The sequence below is a fragment of the Phalangium opilio genome, unplaced genomic scaffold, assembly GCF_054372755.1.
Source record: "Phalangium opilio isolate 3A_F unplaced genomic scaffold, DU_Popi_V2 ptg000009l_1, whole genome shotgun sequence".
Classification (NCBI taxonomy): Eukaryota; Metazoa; Arthropoda; class Arachnida; order Opiliones; family Phalangiidae; genus Phalangium; species Phalangium opilio.
In genome coordinates this window covers 13,198,080-13,207,608 of record NW_028324146.1, presented here as the reverse complement: position 1 = coordinate 13,207,608, position 9,529 = coordinate 13,198,080, and the positions used below count along the sequence as shown (strand labels likewise).

General features: G+C 37.7%; 7 non-coding genes and 32 pseudogenes across 7 annotated transcripts; all 39 read right to left on the bottom strand.

Annotated features, from left to right (window-relative positions):
* Positions 1-75: 75 nt before the first annotated feature.
* On the bottom strand, positions 76-194 carry LOC149715745 (5S ribosomal RNA; annotated as a pseudogene).
* Positions 195-332: 138 nt separating this feature from the next.
* LOC149715744 (5S ribosomal RNA) lies at positions 333-451 on the bottom strand (annotated as a pseudogene).
* A 122-nt stretch (positions 452-573) lies between these two features.
* On the bottom strand, positions 574-676 carry LOC149715743 (5S ribosomal RNA; annotated as a pseudogene).
* A 137-nt stretch (positions 677-813) lies between these two features.
* On the bottom strand, positions 814-932 carry LOC149715742 (5S ribosomal RNA; annotated as a pseudogene).
* A 137-nt stretch (positions 933-1,069) lies between these two features.
* On the bottom strand, positions 1,070-1,188 carry LOC149715741 (5S ribosomal RNA; annotated as a pseudogene).
* Positions 1,189-1,325: 137 nt separating this feature from the next.
* LOC149715740 (5S ribosomal RNA) lies at positions 1,326-1,444 on the bottom strand. The gene has a single exon (XR_016372542.1). It is a non-coding gene; the product is annotated as a 5S ribosomal RNA (ribosomal RNA).
* Positions 1,445-1,580: 136 nt separating this feature from the next.
* Positions 1,581-1,683, bottom strand: LOC149715739 (5S ribosomal RNA; annotated as a pseudogene).
* Positions 1,684-1,821: 138 nt separating this feature from the next.
* LOC149715738 (5S ribosomal RNA) lies at positions 1,822-1,940 on the bottom strand. Its single transcript, XR_016374145.1, has one exon. It is a non-coding gene; the product is annotated as a 5S ribosomal RNA (ribosomal RNA).
* Positions 1,941-2,062: 122 nt separating this feature from the next.
* Positions 2,063-2,165, bottom strand: LOC149715737 (5S ribosomal RNA; annotated as a pseudogene).
* Positions 2,166-2,287: 122 nt separating this feature from the next.
* LOC149715736 (5S ribosomal RNA) lies at positions 2,288-2,390 on the bottom strand (annotated as a pseudogene).
* A 138-nt stretch (positions 2,391-2,528) lies between these two features.
* On the bottom strand, positions 2,529-2,647 carry LOC149715735 (5S ribosomal RNA). The gene has a single exon (XR_016373642.1). It is a non-coding gene; the product is annotated as a 5S ribosomal RNA (ribosomal RNA).
* Positions 2,648-2,784: 137 nt separating this feature from the next.
* LOC149715734 (5S ribosomal RNA) lies at positions 2,785-2,903 on the bottom strand (annotated as a pseudogene).
* Positions 2,904-3,025: 122 nt separating this feature from the next.
* On the bottom strand, positions 3,026-3,128 carry LOC149715733 (5S ribosomal RNA; annotated as a pseudogene).
* Positions 3,129-3,250: 122 nt separating this feature from the next.
* Positions 3,251-3,353, bottom strand: LOC149715732 (5S ribosomal RNA; annotated as a pseudogene).
* Positions 3,354-3,490: 137 nt separating this feature from the next.
* Positions 3,491-3,609, bottom strand: LOC149715731 (5S ribosomal RNA; annotated as a pseudogene).
* A 137-nt stretch (positions 3,610-3,746) lies between these two features.
* Positions 3,747-3,849, bottom strand: LOC149715730 (5S ribosomal RNA; annotated as a pseudogene).
* A 137-nt stretch (positions 3,850-3,986) lies between these two features.
* Positions 3,987-4,105, bottom strand: LOC149715729 (5S ribosomal RNA). Its single transcript, XR_016373720.1, has one exon. It is a non-coding gene; the product is annotated as a 5S ribosomal RNA (ribosomal RNA).
* A 137-nt stretch (positions 4,106-4,242) lies between these two features.
* On the bottom strand, positions 4,243-4,361 carry LOC149715728 (5S ribosomal RNA; annotated as a pseudogene).
* Positions 4,362-4,483: 122 nt separating this feature from the next.
* Positions 4,484-4,586, bottom strand: LOC149715727 (5S ribosomal RNA; annotated as a pseudogene).
* Positions 4,587-4,723: 137 nt separating this feature from the next.
* LOC149715726 (5S ribosomal RNA) lies at positions 4,724-4,842 on the bottom strand (annotated as a pseudogene).
* Positions 4,843-4,978: 136 nt separating this feature from the next.
* Positions 4,979-5,097, bottom strand: LOC149715725 (5S ribosomal RNA; annotated as a pseudogene).
* A 137-nt stretch (positions 5,098-5,234) lies between these two features.
* LOC149715724 (5S ribosomal RNA) lies at positions 5,235-5,337 on the bottom strand (annotated as a pseudogene).
* A 137-nt stretch (positions 5,338-5,474) lies between these two features.
* LOC149715723 (5S ribosomal RNA) lies at positions 5,475-5,593 on the bottom strand. The gene has a single exon (XR_016373708.1). It is a non-coding gene; the product is annotated as a 5S ribosomal RNA (ribosomal RNA).
* A 137-nt stretch (positions 5,594-5,730) lies between these two features.
* On the bottom strand, positions 5,731-5,849 carry LOC149715722 (5S ribosomal RNA; annotated as a pseudogene).
* A 122-nt stretch (positions 5,850-5,971) lies between these two features.
* LOC149715721 (5S ribosomal RNA) lies at positions 5,972-6,074 on the bottom strand (annotated as a pseudogene).
* A 137-nt stretch (positions 6,075-6,211) lies between these two features.
* On the bottom strand, positions 6,212-6,330 carry LOC149715720 (5S ribosomal RNA; annotated as a pseudogene).
* A 136-nt stretch (positions 6,331-6,466) lies between these two features.
* LOC149715719 (5S ribosomal RNA) lies at positions 6,467-6,585 on the bottom strand (annotated as a pseudogene).
* A 136-nt stretch (positions 6,586-6,721) lies between these two features.
* Positions 6,722-6,840, bottom strand: LOC149715718 (5S ribosomal RNA; annotated as a pseudogene).
* A 136-nt stretch (positions 6,841-6,976) lies between these two features.
* LOC149715717 (5S ribosomal RNA) lies at positions 6,977-7,079 on the bottom strand (annotated as a pseudogene).
* Positions 7,080-7,217: 138 nt separating this feature from the next.
* Positions 7,218-7,336, bottom strand: LOC149715716 (5S ribosomal RNA). The gene has a single exon (XR_016373697.1). It is a non-coding gene; the product is annotated as a 5S ribosomal RNA (ribosomal RNA).
* A 137-nt stretch (positions 7,337-7,473) lies between these two features.
* Positions 7,474-7,592, bottom strand: LOC149715715 (5S ribosomal RNA; annotated as a pseudogene).
* Positions 7,593-7,714: 122 nt separating this feature from the next.
* On the bottom strand, positions 7,715-7,817 carry LOC149715714 (5S ribosomal RNA; annotated as a pseudogene).
* A 122-nt stretch (positions 7,818-7,939) lies between these two features.
* Positions 7,940-8,042, bottom strand: LOC149715713 (5S ribosomal RNA; annotated as a pseudogene).
* A 137-nt stretch (positions 8,043-8,179) lies between these two features.
* Positions 8,180-8,298, bottom strand: LOC149715712 (5S ribosomal RNA; annotated as a pseudogene).
* A 136-nt stretch (positions 8,299-8,434) lies between these two features.
* LOC149715711 (5S ribosomal RNA) lies at positions 8,435-8,537 on the bottom strand (annotated as a pseudogene).
* A 138-nt stretch (positions 8,538-8,675) lies between these two features.
* Positions 8,676-8,794, bottom strand: LOC149715710 (5S ribosomal RNA). The gene has a single exon (XR_016373686.1). It is a non-coding gene; the product is annotated as a 5S ribosomal RNA (ribosomal RNA).
* Positions 8,795-8,931: 137 nt separating this feature from the next.
* LOC149715709 (5S ribosomal RNA) lies at positions 8,932-9,050 on the bottom strand (annotated as a pseudogene).
* A 122-nt stretch (positions 9,051-9,172) lies between these two features.
* LOC149715708 (5S ribosomal RNA) lies at positions 9,173-9,275 on the bottom strand (annotated as a pseudogene).
* Positions 9,276-9,397: 122 nt separating this feature from the next.
* On the bottom strand, positions 9,398-9,500 carry LOC149715707 (5S ribosomal RNA; annotated as a pseudogene).
* Positions 9,501-9,529: the final 29 nt, after the last annotated feature.

Sequence of the window (9,529 nt, the reverse complement as noted above, 5' to 3'; positions counted from 1 at the left end):
AAACAATAACAAAAAGAAAATATGTTTGCTTTTTTCATTTCTAGTGGAATTTAAAAGAGGAAAAAAAAGTGAAAAAGCCAACGGCACGCAGTGTTTCTAAGTGGTCTCCCTCTCAAGTACTGACTGCGCTCGAAGATGCTTAACTTCGGTGATCTGACGAGATCTGGTGTTTTCAGCGTGATATGGCCGTTGCCGAGAGTGCTATTTAATAATTCGAATTTAAATTAAGTGAGACAAATTAATATTCATCTTCTTAAAACAATAACAAAAAGAAAATATGTTGGCTTTTTTCATATCTATAGGAATTTAAAAGAGGAAAAAAAAAGTGAAAAATCCAACGGCACGCAGTGTTCCTAAGTGGTCTCCCTCCCAAGTACTGACTGCGCTCGACGCGGCTTAACTTCGGTGATCGGACGAGAACCGGTGTTTTCAGCGTGATATGACCGTTGCCGAGAGTGCTATTTAATAATTCGAAATTAATAAACCTTCATCTTTATAAATCTATAATAAAAAGAAGATATGTTTGCTTTTTTCATATCTCGTGGAATTTAAAAGAGGAAATAAAAGTGAAAAAGCCAACGGCACGCAAAGTTTCCAAGTACTGACTGCGCTCGACGCTGCTTAACTTCGGTGATCGGACGAGAACCGGTGTTTTCAGCGTGATATGGCCGTTGCCGAGAGTGCTATTTAATAATTCGAATTTAAATTAAGTGAGACAAATTAACCTTCATCATTTTAAAACAATAACAAAAAGAAAACATGTTTGCTTTTTTCATATCTATTAAAATTTAAAAGAGGAAAAAAAAGTGAAAAAGCCAACGAAACGCAGTGTTCCTAAGTGGTCTCCCTCCCAAGTACTGACTTCGCTCGATGTTGCTTAACTTCGGTGATCGGACGAGAACCGGTGTTTTCAGCGTGATATGGCCGTTGCCGAGAGTGCTATTTAATAATTCGAATTTAAATTAAGTGAGACAAATTAACCTTCATCTTTTTAAAACAATAACAAAAAGAAAATATGTTTGCTTTTTTCATTTCTAGTGGAATTTAAAAGAGGAAAAAAAAGTGAAAAAGCCAACGGCACGCAGTGTTTCTAAGTGGTCTCCCTCTCAAGTACTGACTGCGCTCGCCGATGCTTAACTTCGGTGATCTGACGAGATCTGGTGTTTTCAGCGTGATATGGCCGTTGCCGAGAGTGCTATTTAATAATTCGAATTTAAATTAAGTGAGACAAATTAATATTCATCTTCTTAAAACAATAACAAAAAGAAAATATGTTGGCTTTTTTCATATCTATTGGAATTTAAAAGAGGAAAAAAAAGCGAAAAAGCCAACGGCACGCAGTGTTCCTAAGTGGTCTCCCTCCCAAGTACTGACTGCGCTCGACGCTGCTTCACTTCGGTGATCGGACGAGAACCGGTGTTTTCAGCGTGATATGGCCGTTGCCGAGAGTGCTATTTAATAATTCGAATTTAAATTAAGTGAGACAAATTTACCTTCATCTTTTTAATACAATAACAAAAAGAAAATATGTTGGCTTTTTCATATCTATAGGAATTTAAAAGAGGAAAAAAAAGTGAAAAAGCCAACGGCACGCAAAGTTTCCAAGTACTGACTGCGCTCGACGCTGCTTAACTTCGGTGATCGGACGAGAACCGGTGTTTTCAGCGTGATATGGCCATTGCCGAGAGTGCTAGATAATAATTCGAATTTAAATTAAGTGAGACAAATTAACCATCATCTTTTTAAAACAATAACAAAAAGAAAATATGTTGGCTTTTTTCATATCTATTGGAATTTAAAAGAGGAAAAAAAAAGTGAAAAAGCCAACGGCACGCAGTGTTCCTACGTGGTCTCCCTCCCAAGTACTGACTGCGCTCGACGCTGCTTAACTTCGGTGATCGGACGAGAACCGGTGTTTTTAGCGTGATATGGCCGTTGCCGAGATTGCTATTTAATAATTTGAATTTAATTAACCTTCATCTTTATAAATCAATAAGAAAAAGAAGATATGTTTGCTTTTTTCATATCTCATGGAATTTAAAAGAGGAAATAAAAGTGAAAAAGCCAACGGCACGCAAAGTTTCCAAGTACTGACTGCGCTCGACGCTGCTTAACTTCGGTGATCGGACGAGAACCGGTGTTTTCAGCGTGATATTGCCGTTGCCGAGAGTGCTATTTAATAATTCGAAATTAATAAACCTTCATCTTTATAAATCAATAATAAAAAGAAGATATGTTTGCTTTTTTCATATCTCGTGGAATTTAAAAGAGGAAATAAAAGTGAAAAAGCCAACGGTACGCAAAGTTTCCAAGTACTGACTGCGCTCGACGCTGCTTAACTTCGGTGATCGGACGAGAACCGGTGTTTTCAGCGTGATATGGCCGTTGCCGAGAGTGCTAGATAATAATTCGAATTTAAATTAAGTGAGACAAATTAACCATCATCTTTTTAAAACAATAACAAAAAGAAAATATGTTGGCTTTTTTCATATCTATTGGAATTTAAAAGAGGAAAAAAAAAGTGAAAAAGCCAACGGCACGCAGTGTTCCTACGTGGTCTCCCTCCCAAGTACTGACTGCGCTCGACGCTGCTTAACTTCGGTGATCCGACGAGAACCGGTGTTTTCAGCGTGATATGGCCGTTGCCGAGAGTGCCAGATAATAATTCGAATTTAAATTAAGTGAGACAAATTAACCTTCATCTTTTTAAAACAATAACAAAAAGAAAATATGTTTGCTTTTTTCATATCTATTGGAATTTAAAAGAGGAAAAAAAAGTGAAAAACCCAACGGCACGCGGTGTTCCTAAGTGGTCTCCCTCCCAAGTACTGACTGCGCTCGACGCTGCTTAACTTCGGTGATCGGACGAGAACCGGTGTTTTTAGCGTGATATGGCCGTTGCCGAGATTGCTATTTAATAATTTGAATTTAATTAACCTTCATCTTTATAAATCAATAAGAAAAAGAAGATATGTTTGCTTTTTTCATATCTCATGGAATTTAAAAGAGGAAATAAAAGTGAAAAAGCCAACGGCACGCAAAGTTTCCAAGTACTGACTGCGCTCGACGCTGCTTAACTTCGGTGATCGGACGAGAACCGGTGTTTTCAGCGTGATATTGCCGTTGCCGAGAGTGCTATTTAATAATTCGAAATTAATAAACCTTCATCTTTATAAATCAATAATAAAAAGAAGATATGTTTGCTTTTTTCATATCTCGTGGAATTTAAAAGAGGAAATAAAAGTGAAAAAGGCAACGGTACGCAAAGTTTCCAAGTACTGACTGCGCTCGACGCTGCTTAACTTCGGTGATCGGACGAGAACCGGTGTTTTCAGCGTGATATGGCCGTTGCCGAGAGTGCTATTTAATAATTCGAATTTAAATTAAGTGAGACAAATTAACCATCATCTTTTTAAAACAATAACAAAAAGAAAATATGTTTGCTTTTTTCATTTCTAGTGGAATTTAAAAGAGGAAAAAAAAGTGAAAAAGCCAACGGCACGCAGTGTTTCTAAGTGGTCTCCCTCCCAAGTACTGACTGCGCTCGCCGATGCTTAACTTCGGTGATCTGACGAGATCTGGTGTTTTCAGCGTGATATGGCCGTTGCCGAGAGTGCTATTTAATAATTCGAATTTAAATTAAGTGAGACAAATTAATATTCATCTTCTTAAAACAATAACAAAAAGAAAATATGTTGGCTTTTTTCATATCTATTGGAATTTAAAAGAGGAAAAAAAAGTGAAAAAGCCAACGGCACGCAAAGTTTCCAAGTACTGACTGCGCTCGACGCTGCTTAACTTCGGTGATCGGACGAGAACCGGTGTTTTCAGCGTGATATGGCCATTGCCGAGAGTGCTAGATAATAATTCGAATTTAAATTAAGTGAGACAAATTAACCATCATCTTTTTTAAACAATAACAAAAAGAAAATATGTTGGCTTTTTTCATATCTATTGGAATTTAAAAGAGGAAAAAAAAGTGAAAAAGCCAACGGCACGCAGTGTTCCTAAGTGGTCTCCCTCCCAAGTACTGACTGCGCTCGACGCTGCTTAACTTCGGTGATCCGACGAGAACCGGTGTTTTCAGCGTGATATGGCCGTTGCCGAGAGTGCCAGATAATAATTCGAATTTAAATTAAGTGAGACAAATTAACCTTCATCTTTTTAAAACAATAACAAAAAGAAAATATGTTTGCTTTTTTCATATCTATTGGAATTTAAAAGAGGAAAAAAAAGTGAAAAACCCAACGGCACGCAGTGTTCCTAAGTGGTCTCCCTCCCAAGTACTGACTGCGCTCGACGCTGCTTAACTTCGGTGATCGGACGAGAACCGGTGTTTTTAGCGTGATATGGCCGTTGCCGAGATTGCTATTTAATAATTCGAAATTAATAAACCTTCATCTTTATAAATCAATAATAAAAAGAAGATATGTTTGCTTTTTTCATATCTCGTGGAATTTAAAAGAGGAAATAAAAGTGAAAAAGCCAACGGTACGCAAAGTTTCCAAGTACTGACTGCGCTCGACGCTGCTTAACTTCGGTGATCGGACGAGAACCGGTGTTTTCAGCGTGATATGGCCGTTGCCGAGAGTGCTATTTAATAATTCGAATTTAAATTAAGTGAGACAAATTAACCATCATCTTTTTAAAACAATAACAAAAAGAAAATATGTTTGCTTTTTTCATTTCTAGTGGAATTTAAAAGAGGAAAAAAAAGTGAAAAAGATAACGGCACGCAGTGTTTCTAAGTGGCCTCCCTCCCAAGTACTGACTGCGCTCGCCGATGCTTAACTTCGGTGATCTGACGAGATCTGGTGTTTTCAGCGTGATATGGCCGTTGCCGAGAGTGCTATTTAATAATTCGAATTTAAATTAAGTGAGACAAATTAATATTCATCTTCTTAAAACAATAACAAAAAGAAAATATGTTGGCTTTTTTCATATCTATTGGAATTTAAAAGAGGAAAAAAAGTGAAAAAGCCAACGGCACTTAGCGTTCCTAAGTGGTCTCCCTCCCAAGTACTGACTGCGCTCGACGCTGCTTCACTTCGGTGATCGGACGAGAACCGGTGTTTTCAGCGTGATATGGCCGTTGCCGAGAGTGCTATTTAATAATTCGAATTTAAATTAAGTGAGACAAATTAATATTCATCTTCTTAAAACAATAACAAAAAGAAAATATGTTGGCTTTTTTCATATCTATTGGAATTTAAAAGAGGAAAAAAAAGTGAAAAAGCCAACGGCACGCAAAGTTTCCAAGTACTGACTGCGCTCGACGCTGCTTAACTTCGGTGATCGGACGAGAACCGGTGTTTTCAGCGTGATATGGCCATTGCCGAGAGTGCTAGATAATAATTCGAATTTAAATTAAGTGAGACAAATTAACCATCATCTTTTTTAAACAATAACAAAAAGAAAATATGTTGGCTTTTTTCATATCTATTGGAATTTAAAAGAGGAAAAAAAAGTGAAAAAGCCAACGGCACGCAGTGTTCCTAAGTGGTCTCCCTCCCAAGTACTGACTGCGCTCGACGCTGCTTAACTTCGGTGATCCGACGAGAACCGGTGTTTTCAGCGTGATATGGCCGTTGCCGAGAGTGCCAGATAATAATTCGAATTTAAATTAAGTGAGACAAATTAACCTTCATCTTTTTAAAACAATAACAAAAAGAAAATATGTTTGCTTTTTTCATATCTATTGGAATTTAAAAGAGGAAAAAAAAGTGAAAAACCCAACGGCACGCAGTGTTCCTAAGTGGTCTCCCTCCCAAGTACTGACTGCGCTCGACGCTGCTTAACTTCGGTGATCGGACGAGAACCGGTGTTTTTAGCGTGATATGGCCGTTGCCGAGATTGCTATTTAATAATTCGAAATTAATAAACCTTCATCTTTATAAATCAATAATAAAAAGAAGATATGTTTGCTTTTTTCATATCTCGTGGAATTTAAAAGAGGAAATAAAAGTGAAAAAGCCAACGGTACGCAAAGTTTCCAAGTACTGACTGCGCTCGACGCTGCTTAACTTCGGTGATCGGACGAGAACCGGTGTTTTCAGCGTGATATGGCCGTTGCCGAGAGTGCTATTTAATAATTCGAATTTAAATTAAGTGAGACAAATTAACCATCATCTTTTTAAAACAATAACAAAAAGAAAATATGTTTGCTTTTTTCATTTCTAGTGGAATTTAAAAGAGGAAAAAAAAGTGAAAAAGATAACGGCACGCAGTGTTTCTAAGTGGCCTCCCTCCCAAGTACTGACTGCGCTCGCCGATGCTTAACTTCGGTGATCTGACGAGATCTGGTGTTTTCAGCGTGATATGGCCGTTGCCGAGAGTGCTATTTAATAATTCGAATTTAAATTAAGTGAGACAAATTAATATTCATCTTCTTAAAACAATAACAAAAAGAAAATATGTTGGCTTTTTTCATATCTATTGGAATTTAAAAGAGGAAAAAAAGTGAAAAAGCCAACGGCACTTAGCGTTCCTAAGTGGTCTCCCTCCCAAGTACTGACTGCGCTCGACGCTGCTTCACTTCGGTGATCGGACGAGAACCGGTGTTTTCAGCGTGATATGGCCGTTGCCGAGAGTGCTATTTAATAATTCGAATTTAAATTAAGTGAGACAAATTAATATTCATCTTCTTAAAACAATAACAAAAAGAAAATATGTTGGCTTTTTTCATATCTATTGGAATTTAAAAGAGGAAAAAAAGTGAAAAAGCCAACGGCACTTAGCGTTCCTAAGTGGTCTCCCTCCCAAGTACTGACTGCGCTCGACGCTGCTTCACTTCGGTGATCGGACGAGAACCGGTGTTTTCAGCGTGATATGGCCGTTGCCGAGAGTGCTATTTAATAATTCGAATTTAAATTAAGTGAGACAAATTTACCTTCATCTTTTTAATACAATAACAAAAAGAAAATATGTTGGCTTTTTCATATCTATAGGAATTTAAAAGAGGAAAAAAAAGTGAAAAAGCCAACGGCACGCAAAGTTTCCAAGTACTGACTGCGCTCGACGCTGCTTAACTTCGGTGATCGGACGAGAACCGGTGTTTTCAGCGTGATATGGCCATTGCCGAGAGTGCTAGATAATAATTCGAATTTAAATTAAGTGAGACAAATTAACCATCATCTTTTTAAAACAATAACAAAAAGAAAATATGTTGGCTTTTTTCATATCTATTGGAATTTAAAAGAGGAAAAAAAAAGTGAAAAAGCCAACGGCACGCAGTGTTCCTAAGTGGTCTCCCTCCCAAGTACTGACTGCGCTCGACGCTGCTTAACTTCGGTGATCCGACGAGAACCGGTGTTTTCAGCGTGATATGGCCGTTGCCGAGAGTGCCAGATAATAATTCGAATTTAAATTAAGTGAGACAAATTAACCTTCATCTTTTTAAAACAATAACAAAAAGAAAATATGTTTGCTTTTTTCATATCTATTGGAATTTAAAAGAGGAAAAAAAAGTGAAAAACCCAACGGCACGCAGTGTTCCTAAGTGGTCTCCCTCCCAAGTACTGACTGCGCTCGACGCTGCTTAACTTCGGTGATCGGACGAGAACCGGTGTTTTTAGCGTGATATGGCCGTTGCCGAGATTGCTATTTAATAATTTGAATTTAATTAACCTTCATCTTTATAAATCAATAAGAAAAAGAAGATATGTTTGCTTTTTTCATATCTCATGGAATTTAAAAGAGGAAATAAAAGTGAAAAAGCCAACGGCACGCAAAGTTTCCAAGTACTGACTGCGCTCGACGCTGCTTAACTTCGGTGATCGGACGAGAACCGGTGTTTTCAGCGTGATATTGCCGTTGCCGAGAGTGCTATTTAATAATTCGAAATTAATAAACCTTCATCTTTATAAATCAATAATAAAAAGAAGATATGTTTGCTTTTTTCATATCTCGTGGAATTTAAAAGAGGAAATAAAAGTGAAAAAGCCAACGGTACGCAAAGTTTCCAAGTACTGACTGCGCTCGACGCTGCTTAACTTCGGTGATCGGACGAGAACCGGTGTTTTCAGCGTGATATGGCCGTTGCCGAGAGTGCTATTTAATAATTCGAATTTAAATTAAGTGAGACAAATTAACCATCATCTTTTTAAAACAATAACAAAAAGAAAATATGTTTGCTTTTTTCATTTCTAGTGGAATTTAAAAGAGGAAAAAAAAGTGAAAAAGCCAACGGCACGCAGTGTTTCTAAGTGGTCTCCCTCCCAAGTACTGACTGCGCTCGCCGATGCTTAACTTCGGTGATCTGACGAGATCTGGTGTTTTCAGCGTGATATGGCCGTTGCCGAGAGTGCTATTTAATAATTCGAATTTAAATTAAGTGAGACAAATAATATTCATCTTCTTAAAACAATAACAAAAAGAAAATATGTTGGCTTTTTTCATATCTATTGGAATTTAAAAGAGGAAAAAAAAGTGAAAAAGCCAACGGCACGCAAAGTTTCCAAGTACTGACTGCGCTCGACCCTGCTTAACTTCGGTGATCGGACGAGAACCGGTGTTTTCAGCGTGATATGGCCATTGCCGAGAGTGCTAGATAATAATTCGAATTTAAATTAAGTGAGACAAATTAACCATCATCTTTTTAAAACAATAACAAAAAGAAAATATGTTGGCTTTTTTCATATCTATTGGAATTTAAAAGAGGAAAAAAAAAGTGAAAAAGCCAACGGCACGCAGTGTTCCTAAGTGGTCTCCCTCCCAAGTACTGACTGCGCTCGACGCTGCTTAACTTCGGTGATCCGACGAGAACCGGTGTTTTCAGCGTGATATGGCCGTTGCCGAGAGTGCCAGATAATAATTCGAATTTAAATTAAGTGAGACAAATTAACCTTCATCTTTTTAAAACAATAACAAAAAGAAAATATGTTTGCTTTTTTCATATCTATTGGAATTTAAAAGAGGAAAAAAAAGTGAAAAACCCAACGGCACGCAGTGTTCCTAAGTGGTCTCCCTCCCAAGTACTGACTGCGCTCGACGCTGCTTAACTTCGGTGATCGGACGAGAACCGGTGTTTTTAGCGTGATATGGCCGTTGCCGAGATTGCTATTTAATAATTTGAATTTAATTAACCTTCATCTTTATAAATCAATAAGAAAAAGAAGATATGTTTGCTTTTTTCATATCTCATGGAATTTAAAAGAGGAAATAAAAGTGAAAAAGCCAACGGCACGCAAAGTTTCCAAGTACTGACTGCGCTCGACGCTGCTTAACTTCGGTGATCGGACGAGAACCGGTGTTTTCAGCGTGATATTGCCGTTGCCGAGAGTGCTATTTAATAATTCGAAATTAATAAACCTTCATCTTTATAAATCAATAATAAAAAGAAGATATGTTTGCTTTTTTCATATCTCGTGGAATTTAAAAGAGGAAATAAAAGTGAAAAAGCCAACGGTACGCAAAGTTTCCAAGTACTGACTGCGCTCGACGCTGCTTAACTTCGGTGATCGGACGAGAACCGGTGTTTTCAGCGTGATATGGCCGTTGCCGAGAGTGCTATTTAATAATTCGAATTTAA